Source organism: Magnolia sinica, chromosome 3 (genome assembly GCF_029962835.1).
Source record: "Magnolia sinica isolate HGM2019 chromosome 3, MsV1, whole genome shotgun sequence".
In the NCBI taxonomy this organism is placed as follows: Eukaryota; Viridiplantae; Streptophyta; class Magnoliopsida; order Magnoliales; family Magnoliaceae; genus Magnolia; species Magnolia sinica.
Genome location: NC_080575.1, coordinates 64,392,331 through 64,404,842, shown reverse-complemented (window position 1 = coordinate 64,404,842; position 12,512 = coordinate 64,392,331). Strand labels below are relative to the sequence as shown.

The 12,512-nt window shown below is 36.8% G+C and overlaps 1 long non-coding RNA gene across 1 annotated transcript; it reads right to left on the bottom strand.

Annotated features, from left to right (window-relative positions):
- Positions 1-2,240: 2,240 nt before the first annotated feature.
- LOC131238519 (uncharacterized) lies at positions 2,241-3,281 on the bottom strand. Its single transcript, XR_009167885.1, has 3 exons — positions 3,265-3,281; positions 3,115-3,173; positions 2,241-2,709 (listed from the first exon to the last, which is right to left on the bottom strand). It is a non-coding gene; the product is annotated as an uncharacterized LOC131238519 (long non-coding RNA).
- Between the last annotated feature and the right edge of the window lie 9,231 nt (positions 3,282-12,512).

Genomic DNA, 12,512 nt, shown 5'->3' with positions numbered 1-12,512 from the left:
TGTTAGCACTCACCTCCAAGCGATAAAGAGATGCATGTGCAGGATTGGACTACTCATCAAGCATTCCCCATCCTGTAGGTGCCTGCATCCCAGACCTTGCCGATCATGAAAAATACTGCATTGAAATATGAAGACAGTCAGATCTCCAAATAAAATCATCCAGACCCACCTAATGATGGTCTAAAATTTTCTTTAACGTGCCCCCCACGCAAACACTATTCAAATGTCATGTGAACTGCAAAGAAGTGGCCCTCTTTTCACCGGATGGTACCATATGAGAATATGATGGATCATCACATGTAGAAATATGTTAAATGCAATTGATGGCAATCGAAACAGTCAAAATGGGAGATCAAGCCATTCACCAAATAAACACACGAAAGAAAGATGATGGCCATGATGGATATTGTTTGGATAGCAGGATCATCCAAACCGGGTGATTCAAGTCCACGCCCATCTATAATGGGCTTGGGAAATCTATAATGGGCTTGGGAACATGCCACGCTTACCAATTTCCTGCAATCCCTAGAAGAGAAATGACTGAGTGCCTATAACTATCCATATGGCATACACCTGTTTCTTTTATGCGTTAAAATGCTTCTAAAAGTGGGTCTTAGGAGATCAGTTGTCATTCCTAGATATGAGAATTTAACCAGATGGAATAGACAGGAACATAATAGTCTAAAGACTCCTACTTGGATGAGTAACATTTTTAATCACAGATTCACAGCAAAGATAGTATTCTTCCTTGTGGATATTCACTCAAACAAGTTCTAAAACAGAACATCGCAACAATCCAGTTTTGACATCCCAAACTTAAGACAGCAACAAATACAGAATCAGAAACTACGAAATCGAAACGCAATCGCAGAAAATCCCAAACAAAGAAAAAGAGAAATCACCTGTTTCTAAAAGCGAACTAAGTGCGGTAAATCTGCATTTTTGACCTCAACAAACTCCTCATTGAATGGCACAAACTTCGGCTTCCCTTGCGGTGATGTCACTCACTCTCCCAACTGTTTTCTCTGGTGGGGTCAACTGGAGCTTTGGATGTGACTCATTCTTTAGATCTTACCTAAAATGATTTCTCCAATGAAGGGACGGCATAGATACAAAACATACATCATGGTGGGGCCACATAACTTGGTGACGTAACTTCAGTAGCAGTCTCCCTACTCAACTTGTCAGTAGCCAATCCGTGCCTTTCAGAGAGGGGGCTGGGTGACGTCAGCAAGTTATGTGGCTTCTATCACAAGGTATGTGTTATATCCAAACCGTCCATCCATATGGTGAGCTCGTCGTAAGGCTTGAGATAAAAAAATAAAATAAAATAAAAAATAAAAGACAGATCTTACTATCAAGTGGACCACACAATTGAAAGCATGTGGGGAATTGAACGTCTACAATTGAAATCCTTTTGGGGGTCACAGAAGTTTTGGATCAATATGAAATTTGTTTTTCCTCTTCATCAAGGTCTTTGTGACTTTATGAATAGATTGGATGGAAAATAAATGTTATGGTGGGGCCCACAGAGCAATCTCCCTACTCAACTTGTCAGTAGCCAATCGGCGCCCTTGAGAGAGGGGTTGGGTTTACCCATCCATAGCCCACGCACTACAAGAAAAATGACCTTTACCGGCGGCCGAAACAGCCCTTAAAAGTCCAAAAAACTGTCGGTATAAGAATTACCGGCGGTAGGGCACATGCCACTAAAAGGGGGCGATGCTGTATCTTTTACCGACGGTCTCCCATTTTTAGCGGCGTTTTTAACAGCTACCACCAACAGTCGACTTTACCGCCGCTTACTATACTTTAGCGGTGCTTCTGGGATTGCCGCCAAAAACTATAAAAGTGTCGGTAAAAGCAGTAAAAGTGCCGTTATAAACTCCACCAAGCGTCGGTAAAAATTGTACAAACGCTGATAAAAACTCCAACAACTGCTGGTTAAAAGCTATAAAAAACGCCGTTAAAAACTATAAAAACGCCATTAAAGTGATAAGAAACGTATGTAAATTTTGTTAGAAACGCCGCTAAAGGTATTAAAAACGCCGATAAAAACTTTAAAACACGCCGGTAAAAGATTAGAGAAACGCCGATAAAAACTTTAAAACACGCCGGTAAAAATGCCAATAATAGAAATTCCTCTTGATTCTTTACTAATCCTTTTGCACAAATCCCTGTTGATTCTGACAAATCCTTTCCTATAATTGTTGTCCTACAATCAAATCTCCATCAATCTAACTATCAAATTTCTATCTGCATAACTATCAAAAACTTATGATTGAATGACAAGAATTTGAATTACCCAATAATCTAACATTCATCAAGACAACAATTAGCACAATATCAATAAAACAATTAATGGTCTATTTAAAGTTTTCAAAACAAACTATAAATGTCTTCCTTTCCTAGCCTTTCACTTGAATTGTTTTAGTACGGTCCCCTTCTAGACCGATCATGTCTTCCTTTCCTAGCCACATCTTCTAGCAAATGTCTACAACACTAACCTCACTGGCCATGATCACGTGTCCACTATATGTGATGTAGGCCTTTTTCTTGCAACGAGCCTAAATTCCTCCCTGAGAAGTTTCCCTGCAATGGGCTGAGAAGCATATAGCTGATTCGGTAAGTGTCACAGCATTGAGATTATACTGCTTGGAGCTGTAGAGTGTTGCAGAACTAAGCCCTCTATTTGTTGAAGACTTAAACCTTTATAAACAATCAAGGCTTATGATAAACAAGAAAATAAAAGGACAATCAGCTTCACAAGTCACCTCTATAGTTGGGAAAGTGTCACGGTAAAAAAAAATTATCATTGTATCAATTGGAACTTTTCTTCTCTTTTCTTTCTTTTTTCATTTCCTTTTTTCTTAATGATTTGCCTTCAATTGGAACTTCAATCACATTAATAAATTGTCATTGTATCAAACTATATGGTGCTACAAGGCTTACAAGCACCACAATACAACCCCTACTCAATTGCTTGCTGGCAGGTATTGCAAATCATAAGCAACAAAGGAAACAAAAATTGGCCTCGTAAAAGAAAACCAGTAAGAAAAACACACCAAGTATGAAAATGTTTAGAAAAAAAAAAAAGCAAACAAAAGTCATCACCTAATATTCTTGAAGTGGATTTCGTTGTTAGTCAGGCATGTACAAGAAGCATCCAAAACCTGAAGAAATAAGAAAAATCAATAGTCAGAATGTAGATGATAAATATGATTGATTTAGTTCATTCATATTCGTAAGATTCCATTAATTTACCGTAGGGCCCGTTTGGCCAGTCGGATTGGAAGGGATTGGATGGTATTGGAAGAGATTGGAAGTTAAATCCTAGGATTGGTCGGGCGTGCCAAACAGAGTCGGTAATCTGATCCCAATCGCATAAATCTTAAGACAATCCACTGACAACACCATCATTACCTTTAAATCCCATCCAATCCACCCTAATCTGTTCAAATTTGCCTGGAACATGTTCGGTTCGTGGGATTGGAAGGGATGGGAAGGTTTAATCCCTAGATTGGCCAGGCGTGCCAAACAGACTGGATATAGCAATCCAGGGATATAGCAATCCCATGGATCTCAAGACAATCCACTGACAACACTGTCATTACCTAGAAATCCATGCCATCCATCCTAATACCATTCAATCCCTTCCAATCCACCCGGCCAAACGGGCCCTTAGATACTCTAACAAGACCATGATAGAGGTGGTGATAATGGACAAGATAGCTTTTTCACTCGCACAAGATAGGGTCCTAGATAGGAATTTTGGCAACCAAGAAAAAAAAGATCCTTAAAGCAGACCCTAAGAAGCTGGGACAAGATACTTCTCTTCTACCAAGTCTATCCAACAAAGAAAGTAAACAAGGAGCAGCCCACAGTTTCTAAATGCTAAGTAAATTCCTAGCATTTCAATAGCAAAAGGAAACGAACCAAAATCACAACTTGCTATGAGAAACTAATGAAAAACAAACAAAAAACAACAATAAGGCCACTGAATCCTACCTTTTTTAACATAAGATGCCTTAAAATGTAACCGAAACGAAAACAAACACAATCTAATTCTCAGGCAATATCCAACCAAAACTTAGATATAAGCAACTCTGCATGGTCCTGCAAACCCATTTAGAAAAAAAAAATCGCAAGGAGAGATGAAATGCCGACCTTCTGCTTCTTGAGCCTTTCATTCTCTTCTTCCAGAGTTGAAACCTTATTCTCCAGCTTGTTCGTGTATGCCTGCCACAATGAGGAATAAATTCTCGATCTTAAAAAAAAAAAGAAAATGGAAGTAACTGGTTTTCAAAACAAGCAACCTGATTTTCCATTTCATTTTTTAATGGGTGCATGGTTGTATGATGAAATCCATGTTTTTATGTGTGTATATGCATGCATGAATGGATGGAGTATGGATGGATGTATGTGTGCTTGCACGGATGGATGGATGAGGTGTGTTTGTGAATGTGTGTATGCACGCATCATGATGGATGGATGGATCCACAATTTTCTCTATGTTTCACTGAGTCAACGATATGTGCTTTTAGGCCCCATTAAGGGAAAATTTATTATTCCTAAATTGCAAACATGCATCTTAATATTCAGTTAGAACAAAATCTAGGCTTGTTTTTTGAAAGGTCAAAAGATATTAGTACCTAGATGCATGGTGCAAAAACAATTGTCTGACTGGCACTCATTTGATTTGATGCACCAGGGCTGATGATATATTTTAACAACTCAAAATGGCTGGAAAAGATCAGGGCCAAATTACCTTGTTGGACCATGCATGTGCAATAGAAAACTGAGATTGGTCGTTGATGACAGGGAATGAAGAATCGCCAATGCAATCCTTGTTCTAAGACAAATAAGAAACTTAAGTATCATGCAGTCCATGCACATTCACAAACTGTTAAAAGAAAGCCAGCTATTGGCTAGTGTTAGGACTTACTCTTTCATACACATATAAGTTTCCATCGGCATGAGCAACGACAAAAGTGCCTTCACTTTCAAGAACCCATGCAATGTTGGTGCATCGACTGTGGAAAATAACATTTGCAGCTTTAGGCTAACAAGCACATGAGATCTTCTATAGGAACAAACAAGCATCAAGTCATCTAAGAAATTGCATATAATAAACAGAACCAACAAGGGATGTGACCATTAACATGTTGCAAGAAGTTATAACCTAATACAATATTATAATGCTTGCAATCTACTTTTCCTTGCCTAGCTATGTAAAGAAGACATTTTATCTTTTAATAACTAAAAGAAGATTCAGCTTTCATTATATATAAAAAAAAAATCTCTTCTTTTTCTTTTCCTTTCTTTCTTTCTTTTTCCTTTTTTTATCCCTATCTTTTAAAGATAACCAAAGCTTTATAAAGAGAGAGAAAAGGGTGGGAACAAAACAACATTAAGGGAGAGGCAACAAGGAATCTACGGTGAGTGACCTTCTCACTACTTCCTCTTTCACACGAGTATCAGCAACCTTTTTTGTATCCATTTGAAAATTATTTTTGCAACTACTCCTTGAATGCAGCAACAACTCACAATGAGAATTAAGCATTGAGATGAAGATGTGCAATGCACACACACGCACCTGTGAGCATCCATTGTCATCAAATTTCCCCTTCATAGAGAAGGGTTGTATTATTTTTGTGAGGACGTACACTTCAGATGTAAGCAGTTACTATTCAAGCATGTCAATACTAATAATGTGAGCTTTTTCTGATGGAAAAACATGTTGAAGTGTCTTTTCCTACTTTTTGTTCATGAGAAAAAGTTTGCGCATTCTCCTAGCTCCTGTTGATGAAGCATAGGTGTAGGTTCCACCCCCAACTATTGTTGATTAGAAAATGGTGGATTCCAACAAGCAATCCTTACACTTTTCCAGAATTTGGATTCTTGGCAGAAGAAACTAGGTGAGCATTGTGAGAGGAACATGAGATTTCCACTTATTACCCAAACAAGAACTCAAAATTGGAATCCATCTTTCAATAATTCTCTTGAAAATCATCATTGGATGATTATTGTTTTTTTTTTCCCTTTCTTTCGCCTTGGATTTCACATGTCCTTTTGAAAAGGCCAAGCTATCTGTCCTAGAGGGGGGATGAATAGGACAATGCCAAATAAAACTTAAAACAGCGGAATTAAAAAGAATATGATAGCCAAAGTAAAGCACAATGCAAGAAAGTAAAATAACCTCAAAATTCAGATCTTGAGAGGTTGATACAAATGTTATTCTAAGGACAACCTTACACCAAAAACCAGAGTTTATGGTAGGACAACCTTATTTCTAGAAAGATCTTTGTATCAAATCTCAAATCGAAGAGGAATACAGAAACCAATACAAACTGAATTGAAATAAATTGTAATAAAAAATGTATTGTTCTAGGGACAGCCATACACCATAAAAATGGCAGGGCAACCTTGCTGGAACAACTTTCAAAAGAAATTAAATATCAAGCTGATAAAGGAATGGCAGAAAATAAATTCTAAACTATTACAACATTCTCATAATGCTTGAATTAAATGATTACAACATTCACCACCATACATACATCCCACAAAATAATTAAAGATTAGAAAAATAAATCATTCAACTACAACACAAGGGTTTATAGTGGTTCACCTGTGTGTTCACCAACTGTTAAACAACAGCCACACAAAATGCTACTCCACTCCTAATATCCTCACACAGGGGATATTAGCGTTCACTAAAAATAGGTTTTCCCAGGTTCACCCAAAACCTTTACAATTGTGTCTTTGTATGTGGGCTTACATAATTAAAAAAAAAAAACTCCACTTCTGAGTTTTCTTGGCTCTCCTCAGATAACCAAAACAACAAGATTTTTCTGGCAAATCTTGAAAGAAACCAAAATAAAAAGGAATTTACAATTAAATGTAAAATACCTGATTATCTCCTTCGTTGTAGCAGCCCGGTAGAACCAAATCAGAGTAGATGAATGAATGTCCAAGTTCAAAGTCCAGTACTCAATTACAATGGTTCTAATTCTAATAGATTTTAAATTAAACCGAATAGGGCTTGCCTTAATTGATTTTGATTCCAAAGAAAGGGAATAACAATTCCTCTTATCAAATTAGATTGGAATAGCAGAAACAAAATCAATTAAATAAAGCTAAGGAAAGAGAATATTAAATAAGCACACTTAGCTTAGACGGAGCACAGAATAATCTCTCAGAAGTTCGACGAAGATTGGCTTGAATGGATTAATTAATTCGATGATTTCTTCTGAGATTCGTGCTCTATTTATAGGTGAGAAGATCGTGTCTTCGACTGGTCTAGGGAGCTCTTCGACTAGTCGAAGCAACAATAGATATTTGAAAAATTCGGCGGGATATGCTCTGACTGTTCTACAACTTGTCGAAGGTCACCTACGACTGGTCGTAGGTTTCCTTCGACTGGTCGAAGAAACTATAAACCATTGCTGGAATTCGAGTCGAAGATGTTCGACTGGTCGAAGATGCAGTCGACACTGTTCCTACGACTGGTCGAACAAATTCCTGGACTAGTCGAAGCCTAACAGATTTTATCCGGAATTTGTAACAAACTCACGACTGATCGAGGAATTTCTTAGACTAGTCGAAGCAACTCTAGGACTAGTCGAAGAAGACCTAGGACTAGTTGAAGAACAGACCAATCACATGTAAAATAAACATTCGGTTTATGTATCCGAAATGACCTACTTCTAAGGTCAACCTATGGTCAGTCAAACCTCAACCATGAAGTAAGGACATTGAAACACTAGGAACTAGTGACCTTGAACTCTTCAGCTTGAGTCTTGTCTTATGAGCTTTGCTTGTTTTGAGCTTAGCTTGTTCACGAATGTTGATCCTTGAGAGAGCTTCACTTATGCAAGTTATATATAACATAACAGTGATTTTGGCACCACAAATTTGACAACAGACAGGGATATAAACTATAGCACTTACAATCTCCCCCTTTGTCAAATTAGTGACAAAACACATAACCAAGATAAACAAAAAGTAAAACAACTGGTTAATACCTGCAAATCAATATTCAATATTCAATATTCAACTTTCAACCAGTTTCAACATTCAACCAGTTTTATTCAACAAGATCAAACATATACTCCCCCTGACTCCCCCTGAGTAACATAACCAATGCTACTCCTCTCACAATCACATTAAGAACAAACCATTCTCCCCCTTTTTGTCACAATATGACAAAGGAGAACTAAATAAAGGAATTCATGAGAGTAAACATGAGGAGGTAAGAGAGTATAGCAAAAGAGTGATAGCATGACATAAAATAAATATCCAGCATAAAACATAGATAGTATCCAAATCAAAATCAGTCAACCAAGTGCTAAGTTATAAAGTTATTACAGACCAGAAGTCTCATAAAAACTACTCAGAACTAGAACTTGAAGACGGAGCAGGAATAGAGGGATCAAGTTGGTGCATGCCTTTGTTCAAGCGCCTAAGATATTTGCGCATGTACTTGAATTGCAAATCATGAGCAACAGACATGTTTTCCATCTTTACATTTATATTCTCAACTTTATCCTCTAATGCTCTCAGACGAGCATCAACTTCAGATGGTTCAAAATCTAGATTATTTGCTGAGTCAGAATCAGTTCCTTAAAAATGTCATCCATATTAATGTCAACACCAGCTTCTCCATGACCACCACCACCACCACCATCTTATTCAGGAAGCAGATCCAACTTCATCTTATTGATATTAGTGTTGTTGAAGATCAGATGATGGATAGGTGCCTCATCAACTGGCATATCGACTAACATATGTGTAGCCAATACAGTCATTAAATAGGCAAAAGGAATGTCACTATGACCAGGATGGAGTCTAAACTGAAGAATGAAATGACAGATTAAGGATGGTAAACAAATCTGAGTACCATTGGAAATAGCATGAATAACACGAACCATAAACGAAGTCAAGTCAGATTTATTACCTGAACAAGGATACAGATTAGACATAAAGATTCTGTGGAGAATTCTGTACTTGGGTAACAAATACCTTGCGGGAAGCGCATTCCCTTTTTAAGTCCATTGAACATCCATGTTGCATAAGTCTCTAGTGAGCATGCGTTTTTCAGCCATTGAGGGTTTATCAGTTAAATTATGGATAGGAATACCCTCATCATTCACAGGAATATCCATAAGAGCTTAAATTAAATAACGATCAATGTCAAAAGGCCCTTCTCTAGTAGATATTTGGAAAGTTAAATTATCCTGTGAGAAAGCACTAATACATGTAAACATGGACTGGGCAATGGACCGGTATGCAGGCCCACCCCAATGTAATAAGTTAACCCAACCTACAGCTTCAAGCATAGGAAGGATGTCAAAAGGTGTAATATGATTAACATCAATAGGATGCTCAACAATAACATTACGAGATCTAATGTCCCTAACATATGATGGATCATCATTAGGAACAAGAAGATGACGCTTAGAGATAGCAGTCGATCTAGAGGAAGAAGAAGGACCACGGGAAGTAGTTTTTCTACTTCTAGAAGCCATTTGCAACAAGGATTTCAATAAATTAAGAAGTTGCAAAGGATTGAGAAGTGGGTTTATTCAAAACAAATTTTTCAAAATTCAAACCCCAAATCTCAATGATTTTGAAAATAGAGAGCTTCAAGAGAGAAAAGGAAACAATCTAGACACAAATCTGCAATAAAAATAAGATTTGGAACACTAACCTTGAAGGACATGAAAGATGGGTTCAACAAGTCGAAGCACGGCTCCAAAGAGAAGAAAGATGAAATGAGGAAGAAAGTAAAAATCCCCAATTTTAAGTGAAACCCGAGTTCTACGACTGGTCATGGGTATCTACGACCAGTCGTAGGACGACTGGTCGTGTAAACTCACGACTGGTCGAATAAGCTCCAAAAATTCAAATATGTTGCAAATTTTACAAAAATTGGAATTCAATTTAGCAAATATATACACTATAATACAAGTAGACATAAATAATCAAATTAAAATGCACATGCCAAGATCAAATTTCATCTTTTTGAACCTGCTTTTATCGAGAGGTTTTGTGAAAATGTCAGCACGTTGATCTTCAATAGGAATATATTCTAGAGATATAACTTTTTCTTCTACTAATTCCCTTATATAATTAAATCTAATGTCAATGTACTTAGTACGAGAATGCTGAATAGGATTTTTAGAAATATTTATCGCACTGGAATTATCACAATGTAATAACATAGAATCCTGTTTAATTCCATAATCACTTAGCATTCGTTGCATCCAAACAAGCTATGTACATGCATTACCAGCTGCGATATACTCAGCTTCAGCTGTAGAAAGTGATATAGAATTTTGTTTCTTACTAAACCAGGAAACTAGACAATTTCCAATGTAAAAACAACCACCACTGGTTGATTTTCTATCATCTAGATTACCAGCCCAGTCAAGTACCCAGCTAATTGAACATTGGTTTCATGAGGATACCAGAGACCGAGATTTACAGTACTTGCGACATATCTAATAATTCGCTTGACAGCAATCAAGTGAGATTCTTTTGGATCAGATTGATATCTTGCGCAAATACCAACACTTAGAGAAATATCAGGTCTACTAGCAATTAAATATAACAGATTACCAATCATACTCCGATAAAGTTTTGAGTCAACATTTTTACCATTAGAGTCTTTTGATAGTTTCAGGGTAGTACTCATAGGAGTATCGAAATTCTTGTCATTCTCAAATCCAAATCTCTTGATTAGATTCAAGGCATACTTAGATTGAGAAATGAATATTCCTTCAGATTGTTGCTTTACTTGCAATCCAAGGAAATAAGTCAATTCCCCAACCATGCTCATTTCGAACTGTGATTTCATCAAATCTGCAAACTCAGTAGTCAAGTCAGTACAAGTTGATCCATAAATGATATCATCAACATAAATCTGTACCATTAAGATATGATCATTATGTTTTTTAACAAACAGAGTTTTGTCGACAGATCCCATTTGAAAATTATGACTTAAAAGAAATTTCGTTAGTTTCTCATACCAAGCATCATTTCTAACGAATTGGTTGAGTTCTTCTTGCATCGCAACAATCCAGTTCTCATCAGCAAGAGCTTCTTTTATGTTAGATGGTTCAATTTGGGATGTAAAACATACATAATTACATATATCCTCAAGTTGTCTACGGGTGCGAACACCGGTGAGAGGGTTTCCAAGAATTTGTGTGGTTGGATGATCTTTAACAATCCTCAACTCAAAATCAGTTTGATTCGATGAAGTATCGGGTTTATCAATGATTAGTACTTCATCATTATCTGAATTAGGAATTGGAGTGTTTAAGTGATCATCAATGACAACATTAATGGATTCTTGAATCACACCAGTCCTTTTGTTCAGAACCCTATAAGCTCGACTGTTTAAAGAATATCCTAGAAAAATCCCTTCATCACTCTTCGTATCGAATTTTCTCAAATTTTCATGATCACGTAAAATATAACACTTGCTGCAAAAAACTTGAAAGTATTTAACAGTAGCCTTTTTATTGAACCACAATTCGTAAGCCGTTTTATTTTTATGTTTGCTAGTGTTGACACGGTTAATAATATAGCAAGCTGTGTTGACTGCTTCAGCCCAAAGATTTTTAGAGAGCTTCATGCTATTCAACATGACATTAGCCATTTCTTGAAGCACCCTATTCTTTCTTTCAACAATTCCATTTTGTTATGGAGTTTTGGGAGCAGAGAATTCATGTAATATTCCTTGATCGGTACAGAACTTCTCAAAATTGCTATTCTCAAATTCAGATCCATGATCACTAAGAATTTTACTGATTTGAGAAGATTTTTCAGTTTGAATCCTTTTGAGAACTTTTCTTACTTCTTCAAGGGTTTCAGATTTATCCCTCAAGAAGACTAACCAAGTGTATCTGGTAAAGTCATCAACTATTACCAAGATATACTTTTTCCCACCACGACTTTCTGTTCTGGTAGGTCCTATCAGATCCATGTGGAGAAGTTCGAGTGGTCTTGATGTGGTATTTGAATTCACCTTTTTGTGTGAGTTCTTTGTTTGTTTGCCTATCTGGCACTCACCACATATTTTATCTAATTTCTGAAATTTGGGTAAACCTCTTACAAGTTCTCGTTTGCTCTATCTATATAAATTTCGATAATGTACATGTCCAAGACGTTTGTGCCATAAATCAGTCTCGTCTGTATGGACCATGTAACATGTTTGATTAGATGAGCTGGATTCGCTAATAATATAGCAATTTTCAGACGTTCTACGTCCAGTTAATATTACAGAGCCCTTATTATTTAGAATCTCACAGCTTTGATTAGAAAACTGAACGTTATGGTTATTATCACATATTTGAGATATACTAAGCAAGTTATGTTTTAAGCCTTCAACGTATAAAACATTTTTAAACACTGGAAGATTAAAGAGTTGAACCGTACCTTGGCCTATAATCTTGCAGTTGCTACCATCACCAAATGTGACTGAACCATCAGTCATATCTTTCAGA